The 17,928-nt window shown below is 41.7% G+C and overlaps 2 long non-coding RNA genes across 12 annotated transcripts; one reads left to right on the top strand and one right to left on the bottom strand.

Moving 5' to 3' along the window:
• The first annotated feature begins 2,781 nt into the window (after positions 1-2,781).
• LOC127298660 (uncharacterized) lies at positions 2,782-8,725 on the top strand. Of its 10 annotated transcripts, XR_011744681.1 has the most exons (6): positions 2,782-3,989; positions 4,094-4,263; positions 4,345-4,432; positions 4,549-5,976; positions 6,353-6,468; positions 6,708-8,719. It is a non-coding gene; the product is annotated as an uncharacterized lncRNA (long non-coding RNA). The 10 variants fall into 10 exon arrangements; XR_011744678.1 differs by having other exon boundaries at positions 4,549-6,468; XR_011744684.1 differs by having other exon boundaries at positions 2,783-3,989; positions 4,549-8,589; positions 8,673-8,725.
• A 5,979-nt stretch (positions 8,726-14,704) lies between these two features.
• Positions 14,705-17,582, bottom strand: LOC127298662 (uncharacterized). Of its 2 annotated transcripts, XR_007850024.1 has the most exons (4): positions 17,413-17,582; positions 15,199-15,842; positions 15,033-15,101; positions 14,705-14,934 (listed from the first exon to the last, which is right to left on the bottom strand). It is a non-coding gene; the product is annotated as an uncharacterized lncRNA (long non-coding RNA). The 2 variants fall into 2 exon arrangements; XR_007850023.1 differs by having other exon boundaries at positions 14,705-15,101.
• Between the last annotated feature and the right edge of the window lie 346 nt (positions 17,583-17,928).

Raw genomic sequence — 17,928 nt, 5'->3', positions numbered from 1 at the left:
GAATACAACCGAATCAAAATCACCTTCAGAAGAAACCATGTATGCACTTTGTCCCGTGGATCAGCCACTATACCCAAAAAAAAACACATAGATGATCAAAGGTGTGCCTGTCTCCCACGATTGCCGCCACGGTCTTAGTGTCAGCACACACATCGATTCACTGTTTTTGGTTGCTTTCCTTCAACAGCAAGTGTCGAGTACAATGGAATGGTAACAAGGTTAAGGCACACAACTATCAGGATAGGCGAGGAAGATGAAGCCAATTTGGATTGTCCTGTGCGTGGAATAGGATAAGCGAAGACATTGGCCATCTGGCCGATATTTTTGAGAAAGGAAGATGCCATCTTCATATGAGAGCGGAAGTAGATGAGCAGTCACAATGTTGAGTGGAGCGCAAAGGGACCAAAGGAAACGACCGGTTTAACTCCATGTAGAGAAGAAATAATGGTAGAGAAGAAATAATGGTGGAAGAGAGGGAGTCATGTTGAAGTGCATCATGCAGAAATAATAAGTAGGCATCAACACAAACTGCATGGATGAGAAATGGCTGTTATGGTGGGCCCTCTGAGGTGGCATAGCTGCATGTTTAGAGAAATAGGTAAGTGGGGATGAACTACTTAGTTATACTAGAGGATACCCCCGCCCGTTGCTGCGGAATTCACGTTGGGTTTTTTTTAGTAGCACTAAAAATGTATTACTCTATTTTTGCGGGATATCCAGCATGTTAAATGACTCAATATATATTTGCATAAGAGCGCGGGATATCAACATGGCAAATGACTCAATACAGATTTGCATAAGAGAAGAAATGGATGAAAGGAAGAGCAAAGAGGAAAAAGGAAGATTGGCACTATTGTTATTATTTAAAACACGATATTGTATCATAAGTTAGAAATCAATGTACACTATTTTTAAAGGAACTTCTTTGGCTATAGTATAATTAAAGATTGTCAAAGTCTCTTGATCTGTTCGTGAACCAACGGATATGAAACAGATGAGTAATGACTAATGAATTGAGGAGAGGAAGTGGAGGGCTGACTTTTCTTTCTGGCCCATGTCGGGTGCCTCTTCGAGCCTTCTTAGTGACGCCCCATGTAGAGAACTGGAGGGGATCGCTAATTGGGTTGACGTGGCTTCATAGGAGGACAGAAAAATGGGGTCAGCTATTTAGAAAGAGAAGATATGATGAGCTGTCACCATGTTCTTAGGTTTTGCATTGTCTCGGAGCCTCCAGTTTATGTGGAAGCAAGTTATTATGGCAGATGAAGTAATTTTCGAGAATGATCTAGCTATAAAGATTGTCAAAGTAGACATATAGAAGGTGTATGTCAGCACAAAAATTTGACAATAATTTTAAAACTGAAGCGAGGAGGAGGTGCGGAGCAATGAGAGGAAACGCCAGGAGGATCTAGGGGTAGTTCGATGCAGCAATGACAAAGATTTTGCTATTAACAAAAGTTCCTTATGATAGCGATGTGACATGTGTTATGACACTACTACTCCATATATAAAATTCTAATCAAATCATCATACTATTCAAATTAGAATTCCCAGTTATATATTGCTCCTCATAAAATTCTCAATCTGCGGAATCATATCACCATACTATTAAAAAATCCAGAAATCTATTGCATCCATCCCAAGACAAATAACATAACAGGTGTAGTCTTTTCTTGGGTAAAGTATCACAGTGGGATCTTGTTGCATGCAAGGTAAGTGAATTTCATACTATCAAGTTCTTCGTGATTTCTGCAAATGGTTTTTTCTGCATTATAATAAGCATTCAAAACCATTTGCAGTTAGTTTTAATTTGGAGTTGGAGAAAACACCGAACGCAAAGCAGCGTGTAGTGGTGTTGTTGTTGAGGTAGGGGTTACTGGAACCAATGGGGAGAGACACGGGGAAAGGCAAGGGAGCTAGAGAAAGATTCACAAAAGCAATGATCTATGATCGCAACCGTGTTTTACTTAATTTTTCTTTGGCTTGCATGTGCTAAAGAGGTTTGAGGAAGCTACCTAAAAAAATTAGCATCCGCAACACCTCCTACCCATGGAGTTTTTTACCCCAGCTATTATTGAAGATTTGCTAAGCCCCTTTTATATGTTTGACACAGAAGGCTACAATCTAGGGGTGTCTCCAGATATTTATGAATATCAAAGTGTTGTTTTGACTAATCAAAAAAGAAGCATTCCTTTAGTTAGACTTGTGTTTGCAACACACACATTTTGTGAGACAATAATACATTCAAAAGGAGTGGTTGTTGAGTTAACAGTTATGACGGCCTGAACACGCTTATGGACTGGCCGCGGAAGAAAAGAAGAGCTAGAACTTGGAACCACATAGAGGCACAACAATGTTACCTTGTTATTGCTTCGGTGTTATCGTGTTGTATAGTATCTTTCCCTGATTTGTTTCAAATTTTCATAGCGAGTTGTAATTATATATGTATATTAAGAAATAAAATTTGAAGACCCGTGGCAACGCACGGGCATTTTCTACACTATTTAAAAAGGAGGAACATGTTCCTTATTCTGCCAACCTTTCAATACGTCAAGTTTTGGTCGTCAACCTCGTCCGCTTATTCCAGCATTCCATCATCCCGCGCGGGCCCAACTGGGCCAAAGCCCAGCTAACTTGAGTGGAACGGGAACCCTAGGCACCCGAAACCCTCGCTCCTCACCCGGGACGCAATCCTCACGCTCGCGCAGCCCGCCTCCATCTCCACATTCCGCCGCCCGCCCGCCGCCCCCTCCTCCCTTTGGCAGTAGAGAGCAGCTGCCAACAGCATCCCCACATCCCTCGCCAAGGCCTCCGCGCGGCCAGGTTCTCACGGTGCCGTCGCCTCCACAGCCCCCGACCACCGACCTCTCGACCACCCCATCTCCCGGCTTCTCGATCTGATCAACGCCTTCCTGGACAGGAGCTCGCCCCAGCCTCCGTACAGGCCGAACTTCCGCCGGCCTGTGCAGGAGCTCCCGGTGGCATGCTCATCTACTCGACGCCGGCCTCCCGATCTGCTCGCCACCGGCCTGTGCAGGAGCTCACCGGCGGCATGCTCATCTTCTTGTTATTTTTTCAGAATCTAATTGCACCCGGATTGGCAAGAGACATAATAATCTCCCATCGTCTGAATCTTTCATCTTTTAAATCGGGAAGCACCTTGCTATTATTTTGGGGTAATCTGAATTGTTCATCTATCTGTAATCTTTGCACACTAAGGTCTGTAGTTTTACATATGATGTGCACATATGATTTGTGTACTTGAGTAGCACCACATGAATATATCCGACAAACTGTTGGTCTGCTATGCAGTTGAAGATATGTTGGGTTTTATTTCTTAAGAGTATTGATTCGTTTGTGTCAGGTTTAGATGTATACATAGGCTTCCCCTTAATTTATACAATTTGGTATTCCTTAAATCACTTATTATATGGTGAAAATCACTAGAATTGTGTAAGGATCTGGTATCCTGCATGCATGGATTAGTTGCCATATTGATCAGTTTTCTTCTCTTCCGTTTTTTGAAGATTTTTTAACCTTTGTTAATGCGAGCTGGTACATATGTTCAACTGACCCATTTCAAAAATAGCTACCACCTACTCTTATCCTTTATTTGCCCTAATTGGTTGAAATTCTTTAATCTATGGCAGGCCATACTTTTAATTCATGTGCCTACTAGATTTAGGAGTTTTATAATAGAAGGTTCTTCTTACTTAAGTAATAATTCTCACCTTTATGTCATTGTTTCAATCTATGGCGGCTGTAGCGGTGTCGACGTCGGTGGCTGGCTCGCCCAGATCAGACCTGGAGGACCACGGACTTGGAGGCCATGCACGATGCCGTGGTTGCAGCTAGAACGTGAGGATGCAAATGTGCGAGCCTGCATGACACAGGTGAACTCTAGGCTCACCCGGTGCGTGTGTCTTGGCAAGTCAGCTGTTGGCGGTGGTCATCAACTCCTCTACACCTCCACAGGAGACATGCCGCAGGTGAATTCCCTTTCTAGATGTGTTGATTGTGAGTTTTGATTCACTTGTTGAGAACGATCTGTCATGGTAGGTATAGAGCTCATTTTTCACCAATATATAAGTAGGTCGACTCAATCCATGGTAGATACTGTCAAGCCGAGGCAACCGCCCATGCCCACCACCGAGGCCCTGTCGCGCCTTATCCGAGAGGACGATGCTGGTGCCGCCGAAGTGGAGTAGAATGGCATTTGTGCCACTCCCATCACCTAATCCACGCCCCCATTTGGCTCTCATGGTTAGCTAATTTTTGTCGCCTTTCCTCTGCCGATTAGGGTGTTTAGCTTGCTCTAATTCGATGGTTGTTCATTTCATCTAGATTTACTATGATTCAAAGTTGAGTGAACTCGTTGGCGTGCTTGCCTGAAACCTAGCTCAGATTTCTGACATGTGATTGTGAAGCCGGAGTATGTGCTTTCCTCTAACCTATTTACCTATCTTTGACTAATGACATGTGAAATGTTATTACATAGACAGAGTGTCGGCCGTCTCTAACACGTGTTGCTGTTGTTAATTAGTGCAGACGTGGCAGGACCATAGTGTAGGAGCCAGGAATCAATCCGGCCTCATATGGATCCTACAGCGATGACAAGGTAATGTGAACAACAACAAGTATTTTCTTAATCTTATTTTCTGGTTCTTAGAAAGTTATTGTACTCTATGTAGGCTAAACAGAAGTGTCGTCGGCACTGTAGAATATCAGTTTACCTATAAGAGATCTTTGGATTTTTTGAGGGGTTATGGTGTTTTGCGAATTATGGTTGGATTATTACTGTTCGTGTTGTACCACTCCAAAACGCATGTGTGAATAACATTTTACTGTCTGAGTTCTGAAACATCGGTTCCTTGTGTGCATGGACGTCTTCCTCCCCTTCCGCTGTAGAAGCTTTTAGTATGCTTCACATTTTTGAAGGGCATGCATTTATTTTTCCTGTACTGTTAGTACCTTCCAGCGGTAGGTTAATTGTAGTTGGTATTTATAATCAATTGTCTGCATCGAATTATTTATTTGTTCAGGACCATGAAGCGCCAAATGATGTATTTAATCAACGTAATGGCAAATGCCATTTTCCTTGGCTACCAAACAGCATATGCTCTATATGCTCTCATTAATATGCTTTCATCTCATGTCTCATTTTTTTTATGTTGAATCTGTTTTCAGCTTCATAGTAATTTGGAATCGCTGAATGCCAAACTCAGCCAGCATGCCTAATAAAGCATAAAGCTCTTATTTTCTACTGTTAGCACTGTCTATTGATGTCAGGTCCATAGTGCACGAGTTGAGATTGTCAACACCGCTTCCCTATCACCGAACATGGCGTATCAGGTCATCTAGCACCTCTCCAACACCTGCTTTATATAATTATCTTTTGCCTTTTTTATAGACTTATTGCTCCTTACGTTTTACTAAAAATGTAAAATAGTTAGCTAAACCTTGAAATAATAGCCAACACCTTATTTTTCCCAATTACAGAATTAAAAGATTCATTTTTTACTATTCCCGAATGTGAAGTGCCATGATTATCTTATTTCAAAATATTTTCTATTTGATTTGCCTAGATTTTCATAGCATAACAGACACTGATTGGAAGTAAGAAGCTAAAAATTGGACACCTGTACATTACCGACTCGTAAATTACTGCATGGTGATGGAGTTTGTTTCGGGGCAATAGGTCCAATATCATATCCACTTATTGTTTTTTCACAAAAAATGTTGTTTGTTGGTTGCATTTCTATTCCTGACTACAGGTTAGGTAAATTATGTTTATGACTCGCTCTCCGAGCCATTGAGATACTTGCACAACTGAAGGATCAAAGGAGTATACTAATCATTGCCACTGATACAAATTTTGGAATGTGTACTTGCATAATAAACAATATAGTGCACTTTGACTTGAAAAGTGAAAGTTTACTTGTCAATTTGAGGTATCGTCAACCCCCAATATGCAAGGTAAGAAGCACAATTCTTATTATTTTGTCCTATTGTTTGTTTTGCACCGTGTGGCTAGACTATTGCTTCTTCTCTTATGTGTGCTATTTCTATGTTTGGGAATCCATACTATATAATATTGACTTGACTTACCAAATTGGACACCAGATAGTGATATTTTTTTAGCATCCTATCCCCCATACTTGCAGTCTGCTCCTTGCTACACATAGTGCTTTTTAAGATAATCATATTAACATTTGCTTCGGCTGCTACATAATTGTTGATAGAACTTGACATTCATGTAGTCCAGAATGTACTCCTGCTTACGCAATTGATGAGTTCATCTTGAAAATACACCTATGATTAAGATTTACCTTATGGACACCTTTGTTGACAGTGGAATGAACATATGTACGTTCGAGCTCATCACAGATGAAGAACTATATGCAGATTCACATTGTGGTGTTATTATTGGTGGGTAGAAATCAGCCATGATGTGAGCCATCATAAAAGGTATATGCGCAGAAGTTATTGTTCATTTCATCTAGATTTACTATGATTCAAAGTTGAGTGAACTCGTTGGCGTGCTTGCCTGAAACCTAGCTCAGATTTCTGACATGTGATTGTGAAGCCGGAGTATGTGCTTTCCTCTAACCTATTTACCTATCTTTGACTAATGACATGTGAAATGCTATTACATAGACAGAGTGTCGGCCGTCTCTAACACGTGTTGCTGTTGTTAATTAGTGCAGACGTGGCAGGGCCATAGTGTAGGAGCCAGGAATCAATCCGGCCTCATATGGATCCTACAGCGATGACAAGGTAATGTGAACAACAACAAGTATTTTCTTAATCTTATTTTCTGGTTCTTAGAAAGTTATTGTACTCTATGTAGGCTAAACAGAAGTATCGTCGGCACTGTAGAATATCAGTTTACCTATAAGAGATCTTTGGATTTTTTGAGGGGTTATGGTGTTTTGCGAATTATGGTTGGATTATTACTGTTCGTGTTGTACCACTCCAAAACGCATGTGTGAATAACATTTTACTGTCTGAGTTCTGAAACATCGGTTCCTTGTGTGCATGGACGTCTTCCTCCCCTTCCGCTGTAGAAGCTTTTAGTATGCTTCACATTTTTGAAGGGCATGCATTTATTTTTCCTGTACTGTTAGTACCTTCCAGCGGTAGGTTAATTGTAGTTGGTATTTATAATCAATTGTCTGCATCGAATTATTTATTTGTTCAGGACCATGAAGCGCCAAATGATGTATTTAATCAACGTAATGGCAAATGCCATTTTCCTTGGCTACCAAACAGCTTATGCTCTATATGCTCTCATTAATATGCTTTCATCTCATGTCTCATTTTTTTTTATGTTGAATCTGTTTTCAGCTTCATAGTAATTTGGAATCGCTGAATGCCAAACTCAGCCAGCATGCCTAATAAAGCATAAAGCTCTTATTTTCTACTGTTAGCACTGTCTATTGATGTCAGGTCCATAGTGCACGAGTTGAGATTGTCAACACCGCTTCCCTATCACCGAACATGGCGTATCAGGTCATCTAGCACCTCTCCAACACCTGCTTTATATAATTATCTTTTGCCTTTTTTATAGACTTATTGCTCCTTACGTTTTACTAAAAATGTAAAATAGTTAGCTAAACCTTGAAATAATAGCCAACACCTTATTTTTCCCAATTACAGAATTAAAAGATTCATTTTTTACTATTCCCGAATGTGAAGTGCCATGATTATCTTATTTCAAAATATTTTCTATTTGATTTGCCTAGATTTTCATAGCATAACAGACACTGATTGGAAGTAAGAAGCTAAAAATTGGACACCTGTACATTACCAACTCGTAAATTACTGCATGGTGATGGAGTTTGTTTCGGGGCAATAGGTCCAATATCATATCCACTTATTGTTTTTTCACAAAAAATGTTGTTTGTTGGTTGCATTTCTATTCCTGACTACAGGTTAGGTAAATTATGTTTATGACTCGCTCTCCGAGCCATTGAGATACTTGCACAACTGAAGGATCAAAGGAGTATACTAATCATTGCCACTGATACAAATTTTGGAATGTGTACTTGCATAATAAACAATATAGTGCACTTTGACTTGAAAAGTGAAAGTTTACTTGTCAATTTGAGGTATCGTCAACCCCCAATATGCAAGGTAAGAAGCACAATTCTTATTATTTTGTCCTATTGTTTGTTTTGCACCGTGTTGCTAGACTATTGCTTCTTCTCTTATGTGTGCTATTTCTATGTTTGGGAATCCATACTATATAATATTGACTTGACTTACCAAATTGGACACCAGATAGTGATATTTTTTTAGCATCCTATCCCTCATACTTGCAGTCTGCTCCTTGCTACACATAGTGCTTTTTAAGATAATCATATTAACATTTGCTTCGGCTGCTACATAATTGTTGATAGAACTTGACATTCATGTAGTCCAGAATGTACTCCTGCTTACGCAATTGATGAGTTCATCTTGAAAATACACCTATGATTTAGATTTACCTTATGGACACCTTTGTTGACAGTGGAATGAACATATGTACGTTCGAGCTCATCACATATGAAGAACTATATGCAGATTCACATTGTGGTGTTATTATTGGTGGGTAGAAATCAGCCATGATGTGAGCCATCATAAAAGGTATATGCGCAGAAGTATGATGTGAACGGTTCTTCTGTTCGCAGGTGGAATTGTGAGCTCGCTCTCTCGACCACGCGTGGGTCTACTGGGATGGGAATAATTTTTTCCAGTTGCATGCATTTTGGGGAAAAGAGAAATATGGGTGACCATTAAGCCGCACATATTGAGAAAATGAGTTTATTAAGTGTTTACACCATATCATGTGACTCTTTCCGAATGGTTGTTGATTAAACCATGTAACATATATAGTTGTTGAGATGTATAGTTGTTGAGATGGCAATCAAGATACGCTTATGCAAACCTGTGGAATAGTAAACAATTGATCTTCATGTAGAATCATTCGTACCCTGCTAGAATCCAAAGCAAAGAGAATCTAGAGGGGACATGTAGTAGAGCCAATGAAGCATACCCAAAAGGTATGCAAAAGCAGTATCAATTGTGTAATCTTGGTATTCTGGCCAGAAACTCGAGGCTTAGAAGAAACGTGAATCATCTTCCAAAATATGCTTTCACTGCTGCACTACATGGAAAGAACAACCATATGTGCAAAACAAAGTATCAGTTTGAATTGGAAGATAAATTGAATGAATCTTCCGAGCATTCATATAATTTGATCAGGAATATAAAGAAGCTAATTAAGTTATAGGCCTATCCTTACATTGGAAGGGAACAAACAACAGAGACAAAATCTTATAGTAAACAATTAAGTCTGCATCTTATCTGATAGATCATTGATTGCCCCATAATAAGTCACACAGGAATACAACCGAATCAAAATCACCTTCAGAAGAAACCATGTATGCACTTTGTCCCGTGGATCAGCCACTATACCCAAAAAAAAACACATAGATGATCAAAGGTGTGCCTGTCTCCCACGATTGCCGCCACGGTCTTAGTGTCAGCACACACATCGATTCACTGTTTTTGGTTGCTTTCCTTCAACAGCAAGTGTCGAGTACAATGGAATGGTAACAAGGTTAAGGCACACAACTATCAGGATAGGCGAGGAAGATGAAGCCAATTTGGATTGTCCTGTGCGTGGAATAGGATAAGCGAAGACATTGGCCATCTGGCCGATATTTTTGAGAAAGGAAGATGCCATCTTCATATGAGAGCGGAAGTAGATGAGCAGTCACAATGTTGAGTGGAGCGCAAAGGGACCAAAGGAAACGACCGGTTTAACTCCATGTAGAGAAGAAATAATGGTAGAGAAGAAATAATGGTGGAAGAGAGGGAGTCATGTTGAAGTGCATCATGCAGAAATAATAAGTAGGCATCAACACAAACTGCATGGATGAGAAATGGCTGTTATGGTGGGCCCTCTGAGGTGGCATAGCTGCATGTTTAGAGAAATAGGTAAGTGGGGATGAACTACTTAGTTATACTAGAGGATACCCCCGCCCGTTGCTGCGGAATTCACGTTGGGTTTTTTTTAGTAGCACTAAAAATGTATTACTCTATTTTTGCGGGATATCCAGCATGTTAAATGACTCAATATATATTTGCATAAGAGCGCGGGATATCAACATGGCAAATGACTCAATACAGATTTGCATAAGAGAAGAAATGGATGAAAGGAAGAGCAAAGAGGAAAAAGGAAGATTGGCACTATTGTTATTATTTAAAACACGATATTGTATCATAAGTTAGAAATCAATGTACACTATTTTTAAAGGAACTTCTTTGGCTATAGTATAATTAAAGATTGTCAAAGTCTCTTGATCTGTTCGTGAACCAACGGATATGAAACAGATGAGTAATGACTAATGAATTGAGGAGAGGAAGTGGAGGGCTGACTTTTCTTTCTGGCCCATGTCGGGTGCCTCTTCGAGCCTTCTTAGTGACGCCCCATGTAGAGAACTGGAGGGGATCGCTAATTGGGTTGACGTGGCTTCATAGGAGGACAGAAAAATGGGGTCAGCTATTTAGAAAGAGAAGATATGATGAGCTGTCACCATGTTCTTAGGTTTTGCATTGTCTCGGAGCCTCCAGTTTATGTGGAAGCAAGTTATTATGGCAGATGAAGTAATTTTCGAGAATGATCTAGCTATAAAGATTGTCAAAGTAGACATATAGAAGGTGTATGTCAGCACAAAAATTTGACAATAATTTTAAAACTGAAGCGAGGAGGAGGTGCGGAGCAATGAGAGGAAACGCCAGGAGGATCTAGGGGTAGTTCGATGCAGCAATGACAAAGATTTTGCTATTAACAAAAGTTCCTTATGATAGCGATGTGACATGTGTTATGACACTACTACTCCATATATAAAATTCTAATCAAATCATCATACTATTCAAATTAGAATTCCCAGTTATATATTGCTCCTCATAAAATTCTCAATCTGCGGAATCATATCACCATACTATTAAAAAATCCAGAAATCTATTGCATCCATCCCAAGACAAATAACATAACAGGTGTAGTCTTTTCTTGGGTAAAGTATCACAGTGGGATCTTGTTGCATGCAAGGTAAGTGAATTTCATACTATCAAGTTCTTCGTGATTTCTGCAAATGGTTTTTTCTGCATTATAATAAGCATTCAAAACCATTTGCAGTTAGTTTTAATTTGGAGTTGGAGAAAACACCGAACGCAAAGCAGCGTGTAGTGGTGTTGTTGTTGAGGTAGGGGTTACTGGAACCAATGGGGAGAGACACGGGGAAAGGCAAGGGAGCTAGAGAAAGATTCACAAAAGCAATGATCTATGATCGCAACCGTGTTTTACTTAATTTTTCTTTGGCTTGCATGTGCTAAAGAGGTTTGAGGAAGCTACCTAAAAAAATTAGCATCCGCAACACCTCCTACCCATGGAGTTTTTTACCCCAGCTATTATTGAAGATTTGCTAAGCCCCTTTTATATGTTTGACACAGAAGGCTACAATCTAGGGGTGTCTCCAGATATTTATGAATATCAAAGTGTTGTTTTGACTAATCAAAAAAGAAGCATTCCTTTAGTTAGACTTGTGTTTGCAACACACACATTTTGTGAGACAATAATACATTCAAAAGGAGTGGTTGTTGAGTTAACAGTTATGACGGCCCAGAACACAGTTATGGGACTGGCCGCGGAAGAAAAGAAGAGCTAGAACTTGGAACCACATAGAGGCACAACAATGTTACCTTGTTATTGCTTCGGTGTTATCGTGTTGTATAGTATCTTTCCCTGATTTGTTTCAAATTTTCATAGCGAGTTGTAATTATATATGTATATTAAGAAATAAAATTTGAAGACCCGTGGCAACGCACGGGCATTTGTACTAGTAAATAAATAAATTAGACCAAAAAACGGAGACTAGGCACTATGTTTATTGAACACTAACTAGCACATATTTATTTGATAGATTAAAACACACTGCATACACAAATATCAGAAGAGTGCTTCTTTCACTACACTAGTTCTGTTGGATCACTGTTCAAAATTCTGGGGTTGACAAATTTCGTTCCAGGACCATAGCCCTTGTCTGAACTTGTTGGCTTGTTATAGTTTCGTGTATAGATCCAGCAAATTTGCTGGTTGAAGTGAGCTGACAAGCATCTTGAAGTGAAACATCCATTGTGATGCATACATCAAGGGTGGAATGAAAATTCTTCTTTTGCAGTTGCCGAATGGTCTAATTGCAGTATGACTTCAAAATAGTTTATCTCCCGGTGTGGCCTGAAAATAGTAGCAGAACTATAATCATGGAATAATTAGGGATGAAAATAGAGCTTGGATAAACATTTGTTTTCATATTCTGTTGTGGAAACAAAAACAAATACAGAAACCCTTGAAACAGAAAGGGAACTAGGTATTGTCGAAAACATATACAGATCGAATATGATGTGGGAATGGAGTAATGCAGATGTTCTCCGAAATCAAGAAAACCATTGGATAATTAAAAAAAATCAAGCATTTAAGTGAATCAACAAAATTATTCCCTAATACGAGGAAATAGGGGAAGGCCGAACCATGAAAGCCTACTAGAATTTATGAATGGCATTTAGGGTCTGCAGGATTTGCAATTTACGGGCCAAAATGTGCCTCCGCGGACCATGTTGGAGCTAATCTTGTTATTGGTGTCAAGTTTAGAGTTTTGTCCTGTTTATTTTCGTGTCGAAAGCACCGTCAGTCTTCACAGACGAAACTGCGACCGTGTGTGTAGATAAGCTTAATGGTTTGGTTTAGATAGGAATAAGTCCAAGTAGAGGATAGCTACAAGTGTGCTGCCTTAGCCTGGTCGTGTGTGACGTTGAAGTGAGACGCGCAAAATCGTGTGTGTGCATGCAGCGAGTAATGGAGCAGAAATAGGATCAAGTAGTTGAGTAGCTTCACCGTGTGCTGTGTGTAGGCTATATATAGCCTTGTAATCAGATGAGTCCTGTAACGAGAAAGTGAGAAAAGATGTAGCGTTTGTGCATGTCAAGGAAAAAGTGTTCGTTGGCAAAGCCCCTGTCTTCTTCTTCCTTGGCGCGTGCGTGTGTGTGTTTGTCCCTGTCTGTTCTTCAGAGCTAGAGAGAAGAAGATCAGTAAGCTGCAAGTTCCAGCTCTATCAATTGGTATCAGAGCCTCGTGCGATCGAGGTCGGAGTCTCCATCATCGTGAAGCTGCGTCACGAGCGATGGAGGAAGGTATGCTGCCCGGTAAGTTGCGTCATCTGCGGCAAGGAGGTGATGGCCAAGGTGCGGGGGCCATTACCGCGAGAAGTTCATCGTCCATGTCCGAGTCGTTGACAAGGTGGGTCGTCGACGGCAACATGGAGGCGAGTCACCGGCGAGGTGTGGCACCGGTGGAGGACATGGAGGCTAGTCGCCGGTGAGCTGCGACACCGGCGGCAAACTTGTGGCTGCGAGCGTGTCACGGCGGCGCGCTCATGGTGAAGACCTAGGAGGTGCGTCTCTCGGTGAGGCCAACGGTGACGACGGCAATCGGCGTGACAAGATGACATTGGCGGCCATGTGCGAGGTGCACCGAAGACATCGAAAACCATGGCTTCAAGAGAGGAATAAGCAATAACAAGATTAGGGAGGTGATTGTTGGAGCTAATCTTGTTATTGGTGTCAAGTTTAGAGTTTTATCCTGTTTATTTTCGTGTCGAAAGCTCCGTCAGTCTTCACAGACGAAACTGCGACCGTGTGTGTAGATAAGCTTAATGGTTTGGATTAGATAGGAATAAGTCCAAGTAGAGGATAGCTACAAGTGTGCTGCCTTAGCCTGGTTGTGTGTGACGTTGAAGCGAGACGCGCAAAATCGTGTGTGTGCATACAGCGAGTAGTGGAGCAGAAATAGGATCAAGTAATTGAGTAGCTTCACCGTGTGCTGTGTGTAGGCTATATATAGCCTTGTAATCAGATGAGTCCTGTAACGAGAAAGTGAGAAAAGATGTAGCGTTTGTGCGTGTCAAGAAAAAAGTGTCGTTGGCAAAGCCCCTGTCTTCTTCTTCCTTGGCGCGTGCGTGTGTGTTTGTCCCTGTGAGTTCTTCAGAGCTAGAGAGAAGAAGATAAGTGAGCTGCAAGGTCCAGCTCTCTCAGACCAGACCCCTTATAGGCAAAGAGCATAACAGCATATTTTCCCGAATGTGTGGTTATGCTGCTTGTCTATGCGGGGTCTACTATGCGCGATACCGTATGAAATCCGCAAACTGAACAACATAGCAGGTTTTGCATTGTTTCACCACATGTGTGACATATTTTTGCCAAAATGCAAACATGATCGCAATATAAAATAAAATTTGATCATTTTAAACATCACACAATACAACAAGAATCCTTATTAATTACAACAATAGTTTGAATCCAAATAATTAAACAAATGATTTTGATCACAAATAATGGTTCAAATCACACATTAACGAATAGAAGTGCCACACTATCGACTGTTGTGCCTAAGCCAATGGTGCTGAACGAGATCAAGCTGAAGCTGCTTGCACGACTAGGCGTTCTCAATGTTGTGGAATGTCTCAAGAAACTAGATAACGCCCCGCGCGTTGCTGCGGAATATTTTTCCCACATATCTGATTGTGTACTCATGGAAAAAGAATGGAATAGTGAAAGAAATGGCGCCGTAAGGACAATATTTTTCCATAACCTGGTACTTCTTATTAATAATGATGCATCACATGTCCATGTACAGTGTAAAAGGTTCCATTTACACCTGTATGCTCAGTTAGAAAGTCACAAAAAAATGGCCCGCCATGCTAATTAACTAACATCTACTATCGTATGCATCAAATTAACAATCTGTTTAAACGCCAGTATGCGATCAACGCCGGAAATCCAAACACCTCATGCCGGTAGAGGGTCACATTCCTCAAAACCTCGTGCGTCGATCTAGTGTTTTGTATCACCGCCGATGGAGAGGGAAGCCCCGTTAAAATTCCAAAACAAAAATAATCAAAGCACTAATATATTAAGAGGCTCATTTTAACCTTTGGGTCTGGTTCTGCAGCTACGAAAATGATTATTGCGGTGTGCGCCATAGATCCTGCAACGTTAGTCTGTACAATCATAATAAATATGAGATCTTGGAAAAAAAGCCAATTAAATGGAGACACGGGATTTCCATTGGGCAACTATCAGTTTCAGAAAGTTTACCTGAAAATCAAAGCGAGAAGCTAGGCTGAAGGGAAGCTAATGACATCAAGTCACCCATTGAGATACACTGAATATGAAAGTACCGCATAATTGGATATTCATTTCCCGCATCTGGTAAACTGATTCAAATCACGTTAGTAAGATGTTGGAATGTCGTTCCTATGTATAGCAATAATCACTTCAGATATCATGTGCAACCTGGGAAGGAATGAATAAATACCACACAAAATCTCAAGATAAGGTAGCGAGCCACACTTGCCAACATGTTATGCACTATGTTAAATTCTTCACACTCGAAAAAACTCTGTTAAATTCTAATCCAGTTACTAAACTCTGGTAAAATTTATGCAACCTGCAAAAACAAATTGGAACCTGCAAAATTTATGCAACCTGCAAAAATAAATGGCGGAAACAACTCAGAAATACATTCATGGAAAGAAGGACATCTGGGACATGTTTTCTACATATACCAAAGATTCACTATATGGAAGATTCACATCTGATATACTTCCGCCATGCAATGCCCATGTTTAAACTGTTTTTCTCTTTTCTTTGTCACTCAAATAAAAGACTCTCGGTTGATGGAGTGGTAGAAAGAAGTCACTTCCACTGCATGCGTATTTGGTATTTTTCTTCACTATAACCTGCATGATGTGAAAGGAAGGTATTTTAATCTGAATGGAACATATTGTTCTTATTCCGAAGGGCGTTTGCTTCAGTACAACCCCCTCTCCCAAACTCACAGCAAACTAAAACATATGAACGGCTGAGATCACTTGATACCTCTTCGTTATTAATACTAAGTGGGTATACCTAGCCCGGTAAAAACCCGTATGGCCCAAAATTACATGAATATGTATCGTACGTATAGATACGAATATCAGGTAGAGGTCCTAACCAGCGGGAGAGAGGCACGGCAAGCAGCGGCGTGCCGGCGACGAGGCACAGCGATCTGTCTGGCCAGGACGGAGTCAATCATGGCAGAATTTCACATCATAGCAATGCCAATCCACGCCTACCTCCACATCCTCATGCTCCGCCTGGTCTTTCAATTCTGCATCCGGCACCACGTCGCGGCTCATGTCAACGAGAAGCAAGTTCTGCTCCAGATCAAGAGCACGGCGCTCGCGTCATGGTACCTCACGTCCTCCAACGCCTCCTCTCACTGCAGCTGGGCTTTACATCTCCTGCGACAGCGCCGGCCGAGTGATCTCCCTCTCCCTCCCGAACATCACCGTCTTCGGCCCCGTCCCTAACGCAATCGGCGAGCTGAGGAGCCATGGGCGTTGTCGCAGCTCAAGAACCTCACTTACCTCATCCTCGACGAAACGGCTTCACCGGCGAGGTGCCGCGGGCGTTATGGCAGCTCAAGAACCGAAACCGTCGCGACGGAGATCGGCGAGCTGACGCGGCCAGCTCCAGATGCTCACGCTCGAACTGAATCAGTTCAGTCTCGGCACACTACCTCACTCGTTCAAGAACCTGACGAAGATGGACATTGTCTGGCTTGCGAGCAGCGGCCTCACCGGCGAGTTCCGCGGCTACGTCACGGAGATGTCTGAGATGATGTGGCTCCAGAATCCGAATTTCACACCAACGGCTTCTCCGGCGAGACTCTCCCGGTTGTTGTCCATGGAGTTCGTGTGGTTGTTCGAGAACAAGCTCATCGGATCCCTCCCGGCAGAGCTCGGACATCCAGATGGACGAGAATGACCTCTCCGGCCTAATACCGGCGGGTGTCTTCCAGAACCACGGGCTGTGGATCATCACCGCGTCCAGCAACCGCCTCAACGGCTCGATCCCGGCTAGCCTCGCCAGCTGCCCCGCTTATAAGCCTCCAGCTCCAGAACAATGATCGCGGAAGGTCTCTGTATCTGTATACCTACCGGGTTTGGATATGGGTTTGTATTTGGGCTTAGAAGCCCAAACTGAGTTTGGGGGAGGGGGTTGTACTGGAGCAAACCTCATTTCGAAGTCATGCAAAAAAAAAACTGAATATATGTGGCCATCTAAATAACCGATTCTTCTAGTTCAAGCATATTAGCGATCGCTAGTATTCACTGAAGTGGCACGGTTGGAAGTTGCAAACTGACCAAGCATGCGTATGACTGACATTTGCTCCGGAGAAAAGGTTAAAGGTAGGATGGTTGATACAGTAGTACGTACATAGGTGTGCATTGCCCATCTAGAATCTGATTGAGAGAGTACACGCACCATCGTACAGACTGGTTGAATCGGTCGGTTCAGGTAGGCGCGTGCCTCGTTCCAGGCGTTGGAGCTGCTGGAGCTGTGAGATTCTGGCACTGCATGACCGATCGCTTCATGTGGGTGCTCGAGTTCAGAACAGACGATTCAACGGCTTCATGATAGGGGCCTTCATGATAGTTCAGAACTTGCGCTTCAACTGCATGAACAGTCAACTTTGACATGTTGTCAAATCTCTCGTAGACTCCTCTGATCACATACGGAAGATATTGAATTACTCACAAACGCCCCAAGAAGTATCTTATGAAGAGAAGCATCACCAAACAAAGAAAATATATGCGGATCTGCATCACACGGAAAGAAATAGTAGACATCTAGGCTTATCCCGATATACAACAGAAACAAAGACCAGAGGATTAAAAAAAAAGTAGGAAACCATAAGCGTGATGAAGATTGCGGGGTGTCAGGCTCCTGCGATTTGAGAGTGTCCAGTGTTTACCGGTTAGCCGGAAGAGCAGAACAAAG

Source organism: Lolium perenne, chromosome 5 (genome assembly GCF_019359855.2).
Source record: "Lolium perenne isolate Kyuss_39 chromosome 5, Kyuss_2.0, whole genome shotgun sequence".
NCBI classification, from domain to species: domain Eukaryota; kingdom Viridiplantae; phylum Streptophyta; class Magnoliopsida; order Poales; family Poaceae; genus Lolium; species Lolium perenne.
Note: the sequence above shows the minus strand (reverse complement) of the source record. Positions and strands in the feature narration are given on the sequence as shown.